The sequence below is a fragment of the Balaenoptera ricei genome, chromosome 2 (genome assembly GCF_028023285.1).
Source record: "Balaenoptera ricei isolate mBalRic1 chromosome 2, mBalRic1.hap2, whole genome shotgun sequence".
Lineage (NCBI taxonomy): Eukaryota > Metazoa > Chordata > Mammalia > Artiodactyla > Balaenopteridae > Balaenoptera > Balaenoptera ricei.
Window position 1 is genome coordinate 168,447,087 of NC_082640.1, and position 11,061 is coordinate 168,458,147.

Consider the following 11,061-nt stretch of genomic DNA (forward strand, 5'->3'; position numbering starts at 1 on the left):
TCATATGCAGACATGGTGAATCCAAGTTCAAAATTCTTACCATTTTGGTATGTTTTTTCAGAGTCAAAGGTGTAGCATTCACATTATTAAAATGAGTAAATGCAAAAGTGCTTGTATTTATTATATATACTTAGTAATAAATAAATAAACTGTAACATGTGGCTATTGGTATATATATATATGCAATAATAATACATTTTGTCAGGAAAAATGGCACTCAAATTGCAGATGATTTTGGCTTGGGGAAGCAAACCAGAAGCCACATGTACCTGGGGCCAACTCTTCTCACCTGATTACGAGCAGATTATTTCTGCTTTTTATGTTTCATATATTTTGTCACATAATATTTTACCTGTAAAGAGAGTATATATACTGACTCTATCACTAACTACCTATACTGTCTTAGGTGAGTTTCATTTATATTTCTTCATCTGAAAATTGGGCATAATCGAAGTATTAATCTGAAGGCTGTTGTGAGGATTAAACAATATAACCCAGCAGAGTGCTTAGAAAGTACCAGACACAAAGTAAGTGCTCCAAAAAGCAACTAATTTTTATTATTATATTATATTATAATTCTATATCATTTACTATTACATTATACTCTGATAAAATAACCACTATATTTATATAAATATACTTATGTAATATATTTATACTTTTATTCTAAAAATGAGTGAATATTAATCTCCATGTTTCAACTAATTTTCAATCTGATTAATTGATATACAAAATTCCTATTTTCACCCATTTCTTGAATGCTTAGTTTTGTAAAAATATTCTAAGAAAATACCTAGTGTACAGATTATTAAGGATAGTGTAAAATGTTTCTGAAATGTGCAAACTAAAAAGTCATTATTATAATATAGGTGAAAAAAATATATAAAATCTTGATTGTTTTTAGAGTTACTGTATAATAGCATTGTCTGACAAGAATTGTTTCTTTTATTATATGTAGTTACTTTCAACAACAGAAGAATAAGAAAAAACAGTATAGTATTTTGACTCAGCCATTACTATGGAAAAGCTTAACTTTGTTTAAGTTCAGGGGGAACAAAATTCACTCATAATTCCATGAACTATGCAACAGAGGATAATCATTTCTCTTATCAAAATCCAATAAGTGTATTTTTATGTTTAAGGCACATCAAGAATATATATATATATATATATATATCTTTTAATTCCTAAGAATTCAGAACCAAAACCTTCATTCATTCAGTAAGTTTCCTGGGACTACTGCTTAGGGCAGCTTGAACGCAGCAATGGGTGCTCACAGCCTGGGGCAGCTGGAGTATTCATGTTGTCAAGTAAGTCGACACAAACAGAGAATTACAAACTTTTATAACCCTGAAGTGTTACAAGCAGCGGGTGTTAAACAGAAATAGTACAGCTATGGAAAAGTGTAATAGAAGGGATTGATCGGATCATGGTTTAGTAAGTACAGGCCAACAGGAAAACATACCGGCCATTCTTTGTGGGTAAAATGAAGAATTGCTCTGATTATCAATTGGGGATGTTTGGCTAACTGGTCATCTGGGTCCATTCAGGCTGCTGTAACGAAATACCACAGACTGGGTGGCTCATAAACAACAGAAACTTATTTCTCACACATTCTGGAGGCTGGGATGTTCGAGATCAAGGTGCTAGCAGATGCAGTGTGGTGGTTGATAAGGTCTCGCTTGTTCATAGATAGGGCCTTCTTGTTCTGTCCTCACATAGTGGAAGACAAGGGGATCTCTGTGGAGTCTCTATAGACACCAATCCCCACCTCCTAATACCATCATGTGTGGGGTTAGGATTTTAACACATGAACTTTTTTTTGCAAGGGGCAGGGTGGGCACAGACATTCAGACCACAGCATTGGTTTCAGATAACTTGTTTTTTAAAAAATTAATTAATTTATTTATGGCTGTGTTGGGTCTTCGTTTCTGTGCGAGGGCTTTCTCTAGTTGCGGCAAGCGGGAGCCACTCTTCATCGCGGTGCGCGGGCCTCTCACTATCGTAGCCTCTCTTGTTGGGGAGCACAGGCTCCAGACGCGCAGGCTCAGTAGTTGTGGCTCACGGGCCCAGTTACTCCGCGGCATGTGGGATCTTCCCAGATCAGGGCTCGAACTCGTGTGCCCAGCATTGGCAGGCGGATTCTCAACCACTGCGCCACCAGGGAATCCCCAGATAACTTTTTAAATCAAAGTTCCTCCACCTTGGAACTACTGAACTTTGGGGCCCGATGGTCCTTGGTTGTGAGGGCTGTGTGGGATGTTTGGCAGCATTGCTGGACTCTACCCACCAGATGCCAGTACTTCTTAGTTATAACAACCACAAATGTCTCCAGATATTGCCAAATGTCCTTTGGGGGCAAAATCCTCTCCCTCTCCCAACACACACGCACCAAATGAGATTTATTCCTCTGAAATAACAGAATATAACTTACAATAATTGAAATCAATAGGATTTAATTTGCTCACCTACGAACAGGCTGCTGCTCCCATTGGTTCAGAAGCTTGTCTCTGCCAGGCTTGGGGGCTCTGAGATTCTCTTGCATTTTCTCTCATTCTTATAGGGTGACTACTTTAGCATCAAGCATTGTGTCCACATCTGAGGGAAAAAGAAAAAGAAAGTGAGGCAAGATGCAGTCGTGCCTGTCTCTTTTTATCAGGACAGGCAATGTTTTCTCTTCTCTTGCACACCAGCAGACTTGAGTTCATCTCTCATGGGTGAGAAGTGGGTCCCACAGTCATTCCTAGTTGCCAGAGAAACTGAATAAGTGTCTTTCCCACATCTCTATGGTGGATGGGGGATGAGAAGAAAGGCTTTAGCTGTGCTGCCCATGGTCTCTGAACACTTAGAGATAAAAGAAACTAAAAATCTTTTATAAGCTATAAAGTATGGGACAGGGCTTCCCTGGTGGCACAGTGGTTAAGAATCTGCCTGCCAATGCAGGGGACAGGGGCTCAAGCCCTGGTCTGGGAAGATCCCACATGCTGCGGAGCAACTAAGCCCATGCACCACAAACACTGAGCCTGCACTAGAGCACGCAAGCCACAACTACTGAGCCCGAGTGCCACAACTGCTGAAGTCCAGGTGCCTAGAGCCCGTGCTCTGCAATAGGAGAGGTCACCACAGGGAGAGGTCCGCACACTGCAGCAAAGAGTGGCCCCTTCTCGCCGCAACTAGAGAAAGCCCGCACGCAGCAAAGAAGACCAAAAGCAGCCAAAAATAAATAAATGAATAAATAAAAATTGAAGAAAAAAAAAGTATGCTAGGGACATAATATATTATTTAGTGTTCTTAAGTATTATTGCTACTATTTTGCTATAAATGATTTAATTTTGAACTTGTTTCCAGAGTTCTACCAATTTTTATCAACTTGATTTTTATCAATTTCTCTTACAAAAATTCATTATATCCTCAAGCAGTTGGTATCCTTTAACCACATCCACCCAGATGAAATGTCATCTTCTGAAATCTGAATCTTCACCATTATCCCTTCTCATTTTTATCACCTATTTCACACTTATCATTTTGACTTTACAGGGATATACATTTTTATTTCCCTCATTGCCAAGGTATTAAGCACTTAAATAGCAAAAATGTCTTCTCACATATTGCAGTTTATGGCATATCACATAGTAACTGATCAATATTATCTATGGGATAAATACATAAACGGAAAAGTCTAGGAAAAAAGTATGCTCCATTGATAGTCTTAGTAGGAATCTTCTTTTTTTAAAGGTATATATTCTATTTTTTAAGAAGAACATGGCACCACTATGTTGATTCCTAATGGTACTACTTTATGAAATCAAAAGCTCTTCATACAACATCAGATCATAAAACAAGACCAAGTGCAGAAAAAAGAAACAAGCAAACAAAGTTACAAGTAGACAGAGAATGTTCTGTGACCCATTAGTGCTTTCCTGATGAAAGACAAAAAGGAGATCTGGAAATATGCAAGCACTCCCCTCCCCAGAACGAAACATTTTGTCAGATAAAGCAACAGCTTAGAATGTATATAAAAGATTAATGCTTCCCCCAGCCTTCACCACTCAGCATTCTCTCCCACCCTTTATGGAGCAATGGAAAAAAAGTGAGCAATAAACCAGTCAAAGGAACTGTGTGAGATATAATAAAAATATTCCTGAATTCCTGATTCTTTTTTTTTTTTTTTTTTTGAGAAAAGACAAAGGTTTCCTTTCAGGTGTGTAGCCCATGTGTCCCACTTTTAGGTTTGTCTTACAAACTCTGGCGCTAATTTGAGGAGCAGGAACAGTCTCTGCTGGAATTAAGGTGTTGACAGGGAAATATTTTGTAGAAATGAGTCTTTGCCTGGTAGGTTTTCTACCGTTGCCTCTCTTCTCCCAAGGGGAAATGCCCTGAGGCCATGAACATGGAAATAAAAGAAGAAGAGGAAAAAATTCTTTCTTCGGTAATTTTTATTTTTGGTCCTGTTGGATGTTCTTGCAATATACTAGAAACACATATCCCCTGCTTCCCTGCTGAACCTCTGGCCAGCAGACATCTGAACAAAAAGCATCTTGAGCACAAGGGAAGCTTCCCAGGGTTCTCAGAAGTTCTCTCCTCCAAGGTAGGTTCTTAGAGAAAAAAGGATAACAGTCCACTTATATATTTTGGTATATTCTGGTGTAGAACCTTGTCAAACTGCAGGTCTGTAACAACACATCTGACATTAATAAGTCTAACATAAAAGGAGAACTAACCCTGGGCATTGATTTTCAATCCATTTGTTCTGCTCTGAACACACAAGACTGACAAAACTTACACGAAGTATACTGGCTGAAGCCAGGTCAATATCCAGTGAGAGAGAAATATAACTAGAAATAATCTCGATTCATCTTTATTTAAGAAAAGATACGTAATTTGGAATTTTTGATGTTTTAGTAACAAATGACGTGTAATTTACCACACCGTTACATGGCACATCAGTGGGTTGTGAGACCTGGGTAAGAATTGCTAATATAGAGCGTGGTATCTTGGAACAACTCTGAAAAATATGTTGTAGAAAATGTTTCTTGAAACCACAGTTGACCTGGGAAATTCCTAATGCCAGCCCCTGCATCATGCATTCATTGTAAAGAAGGTCAAAGACAGGAATTTTGCTTTTGACCATCAGGCTATACTCCTTCTTCTGGACCTGAAGAAAAGTATACTTTGCTAACCCTGAATTCTGTAATGGGTGTGTTCTCTACTCTCTTCCTTCCATGACCCTGCCCAATGGCCCCTTTCTACATACAGATAGGTACTCTATATATTTTTGTATTTTCTAATTTTCTCAAAGATGCAATATGTGTGTGTGTGTGAGTGTGTGTGTGTGTGTGTGTGTGTTTCTTTTCTTTTTCTCCTTGGTGTGGAGTGCTTTTCTAGAAGAGAGAAGAAAATAACTACTTTGTATTAGAATTTTCCACCTGGAAAAGTCCTACTCTAGAACTTATTTTGTTTGTTATGAAAGGGGGACACCAATATATTAAATAATTCATTAATTCCACAGGTATTTGCAATAGTACCTTTGTCATATCAAGGTGCACATCTGTATGAATCTGTTTCCAACTCTAATCTGGACCCCATTACTCCATTGGTCTCAAGTGCCAGAACTGCACTGCCTTAATTACAATGTTCATTAGTTTAAGTCTTCATACATACAAACCCCAAAACAGTTGCTTATTCTTTCACAACATTATCTTGACTACTTTTGGCACTTTGCATTTTTATATGAATTTGAGGAATGTCTTGTTGAGTTCCAAGAAAAATGTATTCTTTTTATTGCAATTGTTTTGAATTTATAGATTAATTCAGGTAGAAAAGGCACTTTTACAGCTCATTATCATATCTCTTCATTTATTCACATCTCTTTTTTATCGTTTAATAATATTTTATAATTTTTTGCCAAGAACTTACAGTATTGTTATTTGTATTTCTAGTAACATTATGCTCTTGTGCTATTGAGAGTAGGATTTTTAAAAATTTTACATTTTCTAGTTGGTAATTACTGGTATATGGGAATCCAATATTTTTATGTGAATCATGAGCTAAGACTGCTTATAAAAATTTTATTTAAATTATTATAATTTTACATTAGACTAGGATTTTATATAGATGGTCATAATAAACAAAGCTGTTATTAGATAACTAATACAGTTATCTATATAAAGTTGTTATCCTCTTCTATCCACATGTTGTTTTTTCTTCCTTTTAATACCTTTCTTCAATGTTAAGTCTTCAATAAAAGAAAGGCAGTAGCCATTAATTAATCATATTAAGTTGGATGTACAGATGTCACAAAAAAATGCAAAAGATTTTCCACATTATGAGTATGCTGCAAGCAAAATTTAACTTCAGTTAGTATTTATTTTTAAAATCATCATCTCTTTCTCTGTCCCCAAGTCAACTCTATTAATTCTATTTCAGGCAATCAAGTTGCTAGTGGAATACTTTATTATTGCTAATCTTTGTTCTCTCTGAACATTTAGCCTTTGTTCAAATCTGACCTACTCTTTGTCACCCAACTTAAATCTACCTACTCTCAGAAATTTCTCTAATGTCCTCAGACCAAGGTTCTTGCTCTCTTTTGAATTTCCACAGCAATCATTTTCTGGACAATTTTTTAATATTAATTATGCACACCATTAGAACAATTATTTCATTGTTATAGTGATGTTACATTTAACTTATAATTAAAAAATTTTTCACTTTGCTATCTCTTCTCTCAAACTGTATTTTAAATGCCTTGAAGTGAGGAACTGTTCTTAGTATGTTTCCCACTAGGCAAAGACTATTATTTGCTGAAATAAATACCTATCACGAGTGTGGATGTTTCTTCTACACCTCCATCTAGATTTCAAATATGGAGCTGCCCAGAACCATGGGGTGCTGAACTCAGGTGAGGTGACTGCAGAGAGTGTCCACTAGGGTAATGTTCAGTGGAACCATCGGGTTGAGTGTGCCCCCAAGACTTCATATCATCAGAGCCACTGGTGTGAGATTCCAACCCAAGAGAGTCACAGGCATTGAACTCCAACACATGAAAGCCATGGAGTGTGCTGTGCCCAACAAAGCCATGGGGGCTATGAGCCAACCCAGTGTATTTTGAAAGGGGGATCCCTACCTCTGTGTGTCCAGAATGCAGGATTGCCTGACCTGTGGGCCATAGGATTTTGGACTTTCTTGGGACCTATTATTTATTTTTCATTTATATTTCTCCCTTTTGGAATGAGATGTCTATGCTATGCCTGTCCCAGCATTGTATTTCAGAAGCACATGACCTATTAGATTTCACAGGTTCACAACTGGAGTCTCACCTGTATCTGATTTAGATGATATTTAGATGAAACTTTGGACATAAACTTTTGAGTTGCTGATATGTGAGAAAGATATGAATTTTGTATGACTGGGGTGGAATGTTATGGTCTGAATGTTTGTGTTTCTCCCAAAATTCATATGTTGAAATCCTAATGCTCAGTGCAATGGTATTAGGAGGTAAGGGCTTTGGCAGGTGCTTAAGTTATGAGGGTGAAGCCCTCATGAATGGGATTAGTGTCTTTATAAAAGAATCCTACAGACCCACCCACCCCCCCTGCCTCTTCTACCATATGAAGACACAGTGAGAAGTCAGCAGTCTGTAGCTGGAAGAAGACCTTTACCACAACCTAACCATGCTGACACCTTGATCTTGGACCTCCAGCCTCCAGAACTGTGAGCAATATATTCTTGCTGTTTATAAGTCACACATCCTGTAGTATTTTTGTTGTAGCAGCTTGATTGCACTAATACAATTTCCCACTAGGCAAAGACTATGATTTGCTGAAATAGACACCCATCACATATGTAGTAGATCTTCCTTCTGTATCCCTCACAAAGCTTTTCCAGAAGTTTTTTTTTTTTTTTTTTTGCAAATGTTGGCATGTTGAATAAATACTTCTCTAGATAAAGAGAGAGAATTTTTCATTATTTTCATAGGCTAAAGCCAGTGGTAGTTTTTAAATATATGAAACTTTGACTTTTAAAAAAAATTATTTTGAGCATGAGATTTATTTAGCTAACCCAGAAGGAGGAGATAATTTTGTAAATTAAAGCGGGAGGCTTTTCAAAGAAAAAGATTTGCTTCATGTACTCATACTTTCTCAAATCCTCTCCTCTGTCAAGGGAATTTTGTTGATATATATATATCCACAAAATATGATTATAGATATATGATTGCCCAACAAATATCTCTTGGGCAAATACCCTATGTATTTCAAATTCTATGACCCAGTAAAATAAGAAGAAAAACATGTTAAAAAAAACCCGAGAAAGATAAGAGAATAAAAATATCCCTTTATAAATAGAATTTTTTTAGAGTATGTTTGTCACTACATTTTGATACTTTTCAGCTGGAATGTGTAGCCTAGGAAAAGTAAACAAGAAACCAATCTTCAGAACAAAAATGTTAGGAATGTAGGGGAAAAAGATAATGGTACCTGGCAAGCAAAGAAAAAAGGAAGATGAGTGTAGAAATAGTGAAAGAAAGTCAAGAATACAGAAATGGAGAAACTTGTGGCCAAGGGGTCAAAACTGCCACATGTGAAACATTTCAAAACTGACTTCTTGTTATTAAATGTGAGATAGTTTGGGTGTGGTTTTTGTGTGTATTGAATTCTGTTCCCTCTGTGGCAGAGCATTGGAATTCCTTCCATTTTAAGTGAATTGTGGTGTGTTTCACTGTGATCATAAACTGCATTCACTATTTTGAGTTTCTGGCAAGGTTTCGTGACTACTCTAAGTTCTAAAAATTTAAAATCCCCCTTAAACCCTATAGCTTTTTGGTCTTGAATTTTATATACATATATATGCCTATATATATATATATATAATATACACACATAATATGTGGAGGTAAATGCCTTTCTGATATGATAAAGGCAAAGTGATTTGGAAGATATCTCTAAAAATATGTCAATTCCATTAATTTTGATTTTGGAACTTTTAACAGGAGATTGTGCTCAACCGCATTAAATGGATTCTAGAGAAATATGTATTTTTTCATCCTGATTGAAACAGGATTTTTTAGTTACATTTTAAAGAATATAGTTTAAAAATGTTCAGAGTGTTAAACATGACCCCTCAGATAAAGAGAAATCATAACTAAGTGATGAATCTAATGAAAGATAGACCAGAACTTTTCTCATTCATTCAAACTCTAGCTGTTAAACTGAACCCTGTTTTTTGATTTGTGCTCCAACTTCACTTCTTTCCTTACTTAAGTGAAACCTTCTGACACAAATGCATCTGCAAACCAAAGCCCTAAGGAGAGAGAAAAGTGTCTGTCACATTCCCGACAGCGCTGATTTAAGGGTCTACGTGCTGGTGCTAATTTTTTTCTTCTTTTATTTTAATTTCCTGGCTAGAAACTGGCATTTTCCATTTACTTCACTCTCCAGTTCTGATACTGGCACATTTAATATGTAAAACAGTAGACACAGTTTTCAGACATGAATCTTCATTTAATACTAAATCTTTAAGAGTAGAGATAATAAGTTCCAAATTTGCTGATAAAGAAATGACACAAATGACACAAATTATATTTTAATTCCAAAAGTGAGAAAAGTTTTAGAGTAATTTTGCAAATTTCATAAGTATATCCTTTACTTTGAAAAATATGAAAAATCTCAAGGTCGAACTCAATTTCCCTTTTTCCTTCTTCCCTTTCTTCCTTAGTAGAGTTCTAACAGCACTATAAAAGAAATTCCCTCTCACATCTTAGCCTTTTAAGTTTAAAATGCAAAATGTGAAGACTAATGCAAATAATGTAGTATAGAAACTTGTATTTTCCTAATTTCCTAAGGAAATGTAATTTAAATTTATATTTATTTGAGTGCTAGTGTTCAAGAGTGTGGATGCCTTTATATAGGAGACAGTATTACTTGTCCCATATTCTAAAAGTTAAAGTGTCAATTGACAAATTGATTCTTACTGTTTTCATATCATGAACAATCAGCCTGAGCTCTTTATGGATTCTATATGTTTTCATTGGATAGATATTGTGAACTTTTTAAAATATATGTGATTATGAATATTTCCAAATTGCCTCTTTGTTTTTTTACCAAACCACACTTTTATTTATGTACTTTCCAATAAGTTTAAATCCTTGAAGGGTACAGCATCACGCAGATTCTGTGTCCAATGGCCTTAGCAGGAAGGTTGCTTCAGAATTTTGCACAAACCATGCCACTGTTTCCATGAGCATGAGTTACCTTTCCCCAGATTACTCTGGTTTTGTTAGGTTTTCCACCAGGAGTTACTGTGTTATTCTTTGTACACATAAGCGTATCTCTTGCCTAGATAGAAGTCAGTTTCATCTCTAGTATAAATACCCTCAGTTTTAAGAAGAGCTGTGTGCTCCCTCTGGTTCCAGAGACCCTGCTTATAGCTGGCAAAAATGGCCTTGGACCACAGCCTTTCAGACATATTTGTCGTTTTAGAAGTCTTGTTCCCAGCAGACCTCCACAGGCTCCAAATAGCTCCAAATTGCCTTTTAAAATTTCTCAAAAAGTTTAGCTTTGCTACAGTTTCCAACTTCTCCCCTGAGTGTCCAGAGGTCTTCTCTGCCAGTTGGGTTATCCTGAGGTCTCTCCACTTCATTGATCACAAGACCATTCATGGAAGGGATCGTAGATAATACCCATGTATTACAAAAATTATCTAATTTTGAGATATAAATAGACTGGTTGATATTCCCTAACCCCTGGGTGACAGTTTCACCCATCTTAATTCCTGCAGTACAGTTTTAACAAAGGACAATATCTGTCACTTTTTAAAAGATTTTTTAGAGTAGTTTTAGGTTCATAGCAAAATTAAGACAAAGGTACAGAGATTTCCCATATTGCCCCTGTCCCCACAATGCATCGCCTCTCTAATTATCAACACCCCCTACCAGAGCGGTATCTTTGTTGCAATAGATGAACCTACACTGACACACCCTAATCACCCAGAGTCCATAGTTTACATGAGAGTTCACTCTCAGTTTCGTACATTCTATGGGTTTGGACAAATGTGTAATGGCATTCG

At 36.4% G+C, this 11,061-nt stretch overlaps 1 pseudogene; it reads right to left on the reverse strand.

Annotated features, from left to right (window-relative positions):
• Nucleotides 1-10,106: 10,106 nt before the first annotated feature.
• On the reverse strand, nt 10,107-10,461 carry LOC132360723 (large ribosomal subunit protein eL33-like; annotated as a pseudogene).
• Nucleotides 10,462-11,061: the final 600 nt, after the last annotated feature.